Raw genomic sequence first — 7,526 nt, 5'->3', positions numbered from 1 at the left:
AGCCTCTGAGCAGCTGCCCTTCCTGAGTGTGAAGTTGCTGTGCCAGTGTATGCTGAGCACTGAGCAGGGTATCCTGAGCAATCTTTCACCACACCTTTTTGCAAGCTGTCTTGCAACATGCCCCCTTCTGCCAGCAAACAACATTGGCTCCTTTGCCCTGCTTCCCTCCCTACGACTAGCTGCAGCTACAGCCTAATCTCTGGGTTTGCTTTTCAAGCCCTTTTTGCCTTTTGTATACTGCTTCAACCTAGGCCAGCATTTCTTGAAATGCTTTGCACATGAGTCAGCAGAAACAGCTAGGTCATCTTGATCCTTGGCAAAGCCCAGCCATTGACCCCAAAGCCCCCTTCTCTTTTCCTGTCCACTGTGCAGTCAAATTGACAGCACACTTAATGCCTCTGTTACCCTCCACATGCCTGATCTTGTCTGATCTCAGAAGCTAAGCAGGGTCAGGCCTGGTTAGTACTTGGATGGGAGACCGCTTGGGAATACCGGGTGCTGTAGGCTTATACCATAGTCTTTTGAGACTGAAGGTTGCCAACCTAATGCCTCTGTCATTTTCCTCCTGAGTGTAAGTGCCGCCTGTGTGTGAGTGTGGAACTTTTACAGCGACCTGGCTGTTATGTCGGATCCCAACCCTATTTCCTGAGCAGTGTGGAGCAGCTGCAAACCGCTCGGCTCTCCTCGGACTTATGCCGCCTCTCGAGGTGGCGCAAGTCTGAGGAGACCCATTGGGGCTGTGGTGGCTTACCCGGGGCTAAGGGGAAGAGTTTCCCCTGGCCTCCGGCTGAGCCATTTCAGGCCCCAATCCTGTGCTGGATACAGTGCAGGCCTCCTAGCCTGCTTGCTCCAGCACAAGATTGGATTGCACTGTCAGTCACACTCTACCACATCCAGAACCTTGGGAACCTCTCTTGCTTCTCTTTCCTTTCTCCCTCAGTTCTCATTTTCTGCTACCACAAAACACCTGGTTCTCCAGTCTAGTTCCCCCTGGGTTACCCACCTGATTTCTTTACATATCCCTTTTCCCCTCCTTTCTCTACTCCTTGTTTGTACCATCCCACACCTTCTTTCTCTTGTAAGAATTTCCTCCCGCTTTTTTCTTCCCTTTGCATATGAATTGTCAGTGATGAACTTCCCATCAGGGAGGCTTCCCAAGCAGTCCTAGTGTTGACAGGCTCAGCTGGAGCATTTGCCCTGTTCATAAAGTGCTGGGTCTGCTAATGGGAATTGTTTATGTTAGTCATATGACACATGGACTTGCTTTTTATTTTTGATTAATCTTTCCTCCCTTTAAAATGCAAGATGAGCCCTGCTGGATCAGACCCAGGGCCCATCTAGTCCATGCCTCAGGGAGCACACACTAAACTTGCATCTTGCTGCCACTCCTGCATTTGGCATTTTATGTACCCTCACACCCCCATTGAAGACACCAGCCTACACCTGGGTTTAACTTGGGCCACTTTATTAAACACAAGTGACCAATTTTTAACGCATGAAGTCTACTGAACACACCTCCCTCCCTCTCCAGTCTGAAGTAGGAAAAAAACTTGAGGTGCTAAATGTCCCTTCTACCCTTCTATTACTATCCCCACAAAAATGTTCTTGTTTCACTTTCACTCTTACCTCCTTCTTCCTTATATTTCAAACTTTTGAGCTGTGTCCTTGGCTACCAAATGCAGTTCCCCCTCCCACACAATTGATTTTCCCTGTGTGCGCATGTTACATATATATATATTGGCAACCTTCAGTCTCGAAAGACTATGGTATCGCGCTCTGAAAGGTGGTTCTGGCACAGCGCCTAGTGTGGCTGAAAAGGCCAATCCGAGAGTGACAATCCCTTCCACACTGGGAGCAAGTGCAGTCTGTCCCTGGTCTGTCTCCCTGGCTATGGGCCTTCCTTCTTTGCCTCTTAGCCTCAGACTGTTGGCAAAGTGTCTCTTCAAACTGGGAAAGGCCATGCTGCACAGCCTGCCTCCAAGCGGGCCGCTCAGAGGCCAGGGTTTCCCACTTGTTGAGGTCCATCCCTACGGCCTTCAGATCCCTCTTGCAGATGTCCTTGTATCGCAGCTGTGGTCTACCTGTAGGGCGCTTTCCTTGCACGAGTTCTCCATAGAGGAGATCCTTTGGGATCCGGCCATCATCCATTCTCACGACATGACCAAGCCAACGCAGGCGTCTCTGTTTCAGCAGTGAATACATGCTAGGGATTCCAGCACGTTCCAGGACTGTGTTGTTTGGAACTTTGTCCTGCCAGGTGATGCTGAGGATGCGTCGGAGGCAGCGCATGTGGAAAGCGCTCAGTTTCCTCTCCTGTTGTGAGCGAAGAGTCCATGACTCGCTGCAGTACAGAAGTGTACTCAGGACGCAAGCTCTGTAGACCTGGATCTTGGTATGTTCCGTCAGCTTCTTGTTGGACCAGACTCTCTTTGTGAGTCTGGAAAACGTGGTAGCTGCTTTACCGATGCGCTTGTTTAGCTCGGTATCGAGAGAATGAGTGTCGGAGATCGTTGAGCCAAGGTACACAAAGTCATGGACAACCTCCAGTTCATGCTCAGAGATTGTAATGCAGGGAGGTGAGTTCACATCCTGAACCATGACCTGTGTTTTCTTCAGGCTGATTGTCAGTCCAAAATCTTGGCAGGCCTTGCTAAAACGATCCATGTTCTGAAAAACATACCCAATTACAGGGACTTGTTCCTCAGTAAGTATGTTTAGGGTATCTAGGCGCTCAGATCAAATTATGTCTTACATTCTCCATCCCTGGGAAGGACTAAGTGACTCTACCAAGCAAGATTCAAAAACCATATACTGTATATAAGGGCATTTATGAAATAGCATTTAGACTGAGAACATTAATTGCTTTCAATTTAGAAACATTAGCTAGCATGTCAAATTATTCAGCCTTGCTGCTACTAATGTAGAAAAGCTAAGTTCTTCCAAAAGGCACCACTGTCATTATGGTTTGTCTTATTATTAAAACGAATAGATCTCCTTTGTGTCCCATACGAATAACAGAGATGGAAGAAGTCCTCTATCTCATTTCCATTACAGAATAGTTCCCAACAGTATGTTTTCCAGCAGGGTTATCCAATCTAGTTTAAACGTATATTATATAATTGTGCTTCTATTGCATCCCCTGGGAAATTATTGACTAGTGTCACCTCAATTACAATTTTTTTCTTGTGTTGTTTTACATAGTACATTTAATTGTTTTTATTGCAAGGAATGAACCAGTTCAAAACAACCTGCTAAAAGGTATTTTAGGTGCTACTCTTTTCTAAGCACAGGACTTGTAGTGATGGACTGTACTTGGGGCATTACTATCAGTAGTGTAGCTAGAGGGGGGCAAAATGGTTAGTACTGCAAGCACTGCAACATTCCAAGCTGCAATGACAATGCACAGGAGCTTGCCGAACCAAACAATGTCCCTTGCAAGTTGCCATCGCTGCCCATTTACAATGGGGTAATTGACACTGAAGAGACTGATACTCTCAAGGCCATCCAATCAATTCATAGCTGATGCCAAAGCTGGGTTTTGGGTAGAGATAGGGGAGGCCCATGAAATCAGCCAGCCAGCTGCCAGAACCAAGAATCAAATAAGGCAACATAGTCAAGGCTGAGGGCCCAATCCTATCCAGTTCTTCAGTGCCCGTGCTGCTGTGCTACGGGGTATGCACTGCTTCCAGTGTTGGGGATGCAGTCACAGAGGCCTGCTTAAGGTATGGGAACATTTGTTCCCTTACCCCAGGGCTGCATTGTGGTTGCACCAGTGCTGGAAAGTTGGATAGGACTGGGCTGTCAATTGCTAGTCTGGATAGGCAGGACAAGTCCAGAGCCTGATAGCATTTTATTTCAGCTGCAGATCTAACTGGTCACCTAGTGGACAGGTACTAATTTCAGCCAGGTAGCTTCTGACAGCTGAGTGTTGCTGAAAGGAATCTGGGGTCTCCCAAGTACATTGCCAATGGAAAAACCATCATATTTGCTTTTCCTGCCTTTTCAGTGTCACCGCAAATATCAGGCAGCCACTGCAGCCTATGCATTTACAGTGGAATGAAGACTTGCCTGTGAGTAAGCCTCATTGAACACAGTGGAGCTTACTTCTGAGCAAACATGCCTAGGACCTGGCTATGTGATATTTCTTTAGGAAATTGTAAATGCATTCACTACTAATTAATCAGGGGCAAAGTGCTAAATTGCTTTCCTTTAATTTAATCTAATTTAATCTAAATGGCCTTTCCTTTACTCCCTTTTGTTTTATTTGCTTTTGCAGCCATCCTGCTCATAGCTAGTACAGGCTGAAAACCCCAGCAACCTCAGCCAAGGGTCAAATGAGTTGTACAGAGTGTCTTGAGAAAGTGTACACACACTTTTATAATTTCAAATGTATGATGCAATATAATTCACACATATACTGCATATGGTGTACACAGATGGGGGAGGAGGGTTGACACTCCCCCCCCCCCGAGCCATTTTCTCAGTGAAAATTGTTTTGCCTGAAACTGTTTCTTGCCTCCAAAGCAAATGGTGCCTTTGGGGGCAAATGATAGCTTTCAGTATGAAATTTCAATAGCAATTTTCAGTAGGAAAACAATATGGGGAAACAGTTTTTAAAAAATCTTCCCCATGTGCCATGGTACTGAACCATATCAGAGACACCCCCCCAACAGCTGCTATTTCTAAACAAAAACAAGTGATATATATATATATATATATATATATATATATATATATATATATATATATATATATATATTGCCCATCACTATATAACCTTGACAGTTCTTTAAAACTCCAGGACTGTTCTCAGCTGGAGAGTGGTAGCACTCTAAATGCTGGTCTAGATCAAATAATTCATTTGTTACAAACATGACAACTGGCACATCAGCATGCTAGACAACACAAGCCAACCACAATGTTCATTTTACAGGTTGCTGGTAGAACCAGCAGCCATCATGAAAAATCACAATGATAGCTATAAACTGCTGTGATGACAGGCACCAACTTCTGTTCAAGGGACTTCCTGTTTTATTTCTGAGAGTTTGGAAGTGCTTATATTCTTATATTCTAAATATACATATACGATTCCTATGATAAGAACTTTCTATCAGTTCTCGCCTAAATATGTTTCTCATAGAAAAATCAGGGGATAACCATTCCTTAAAAAATAACTAATGACCATAATTATTGAACTGTGAAGACTGAGTAGATTTCAAGGCAGTTTTAAGCCCTGGCTGACTCTGCGCCAAGAAATCTCTCTGTCAAGACTTGAAACCCCTTGAGGACATGTCTCAAGTGCTACGCTGAGACAATTTGGAATTAACTGGAAAAGCCAAGCTAGGCAACTGTCAGGGAGTAAATGTGGCTTGGATTAGCATACCACTGTGAGGATATGAGCCAAGAATTGTGATAAAGAGATTCAAAAGACATGCTCAGACCTTTGAATTGATTCTAGCGCCAGGGAAAGAAAGAGTCCTAAATATTTAAGGATTAAATAGCTGTGTGTGGGAAAGTGTTGAAACAGTATGCTGAATATGAGTTTAGCCCTTAGCCCAGTGGCTCCCAAATTCAGTTTGGGAACCACTGGTCTAAGGGCTAAACTCATATTCCCTGGGGAGCCATGGAATCCTTGTGAAAAACCCACCACCCTATACAATGTATAGGACTGTAGCCCTAATGTTAACCGCCTTGAGTGCTCTTTTCTGGAGTGGAAAGGCGGGATATAAAAAAATAAATAAATAACTGGGTCTACTCAGAAGTAAGTCCTATTTTGTTCAGTGGGGTTTACTCTCAGGAAAGTGTGGTTAGGATTGCAGCCTAAGTTTTGGAATTGCCTTTGACCAATGAATATACATCCCAGCTGCATTTTAGCCTTTTTTATCTTGTCCATTTGGTGGATGAGGGATTGCTTTGTAGCTTGGGGGAAACTTTACTGATGCTTTCTCTTTAACATTTTTTGTAAAGAAAAACAGAATAGCTATGAGTCCCAGAATGAGAAATGGAGAGCCTACAAATAACGAATAGTGCAATCCTTTGTATATCTTTTCAGAGGTAAGTTCTGTTGAGTTTAATGGAAGTTACATCCAAATAAGCGTGTATAGAATTGCAGCCTAAGTCAAATAAAAGAAAAAGGTTTATGAAATGGGGGAAGTGCACTGATGCAAGGAGAGAAGAAGTGGTCTTCCCTCTGCTTGTCATTTTTTTATGTGTGTGGTTCTTCAGAAACATATTGTGCCTGTATAGCAACAGTCCCTTTCTGGTTTTCAGGTGTTTGTCCTTAGATGGTGCCATTCAGCATCCTGGCCTCAGCGGGCCCCAGATCCACTGTGGATGATCCAGTGGGTCACCAAGTTAAGGAGTTCGGGAACCCCTGCTCTAAATGATTAAAGATGTTTGGTGCTCCGCTGGTGGCACTGTGTAAAGAGAAGTGCATTATTGTGCTAAGGGTGCAATCCTAACCAACTTTCCAGCACACATTTGTTTTCTTACCTCAGAGTTACATAGCCCTTACCTTGGTGTTGGAAAGTTGGTTAGGATTGCACCCTAAATGTCACAGGTGTGTGCATGAGAGGGATTGTGTTGCTCCTCTAAGTTTATGTCCTTATCCAATAGATGTCCATGACACCTGCTGAACCCTTCATCACTTAACAAACCAAATAGCAAAGGATGTCCTGTCTAGAAAAGAATGGCATTTTCTCTACATTCACAAAATGTGGTGAATCCAACTCAGTACTGGGAACATTGCAATAGTCCCATGCAACAATGCAAAATTGACAAAAGATAGCAGGACTGCATACCATAAATGCATAACAAATGTGTGTTTATGACACAAAGACCTGGCCCCAATCTACCTAGCCATCACCAGGAATTCAATCCTGAACCCCACTGACTTTCGAGAACATCATACTCAGCACAGCAGGATTTAGCATATTGAAAGCCATGGAAATTGAGTCACAATTAACTTCTCCTTTTGGTTTCTGTAGGGTTTAGTCATGACTAGCTTTCGCTAGATTGGGTCTGAGACCTGGAAAGTCCGTAAGTTATAATAGAAGCATTACTTCCCTACTTTGAAGGCTGGCAATGGTTGATTTCTTTTCACAGGAGATCCATAAATGAGGATTGCCATAGCAAAGGATTTGGACAAATCAAGCTTAATGGGAAAACTTCTGACAGCTGGGAAATCATTCCAATCTTCACTCCATTTAACATGAAAGCAATCAAGACAATCCAGTTTTTCTCAGGATGCCCACCAAACACTGGATAGAGATTTATTTCCGAGAATATCAGCTTTTAACACACTTAGCACCTCTCCAAGGACTTCACAAATATATAAAAAAACAAAAACCCATAGTCTGTGAACTAGCAAAAATGTAGTTTGATTTCAAGAGGCAGGAAGCCGGAAAATAAAGATATTATTTAGTGTTCTTCCTTCTTTGACCTTTTTCCTTCAGGACAGACTTTGCAAGTTTGTAAAGCTTTGGAGGAACAACCATATGGTGAAGGTAGAGGGAAGGGATGTAGAA

The 7,526-nt window shown here is 43.8% G+C and overlaps 1 pseudogene; it reads left to right on the top strand.

The window, feature by feature from the left end:
• The first annotated feature begins 388 nt into the window (after positions 1–388).
• On the top strand, positions 389–507 carry LOC136654583 (5S ribosomal RNA; annotated as a pseudogene).
• The last annotated feature ends 7,019 nt before the right edge of the window (positions 508–7,526 follow it).

Source organism: Tiliqua scincoides, chromosome 5 (genome assembly GCF_035046505.1).
Source record: "Tiliqua scincoides isolate rTilSci1 chromosome 5, rTilSci1.hap2, whole genome shotgun sequence".
NCBI classification, from domain to species: Eukaryota; Metazoa; Chordata; class Lepidosauria; order Squamata; family Scincidae; genus Tiliqua; species Tiliqua scincoides.
The sequence above is the reverse complement of the archived record's forward strand: the minus strand, read 5'-3'. Positions and strand labels throughout refer to the sequence as shown.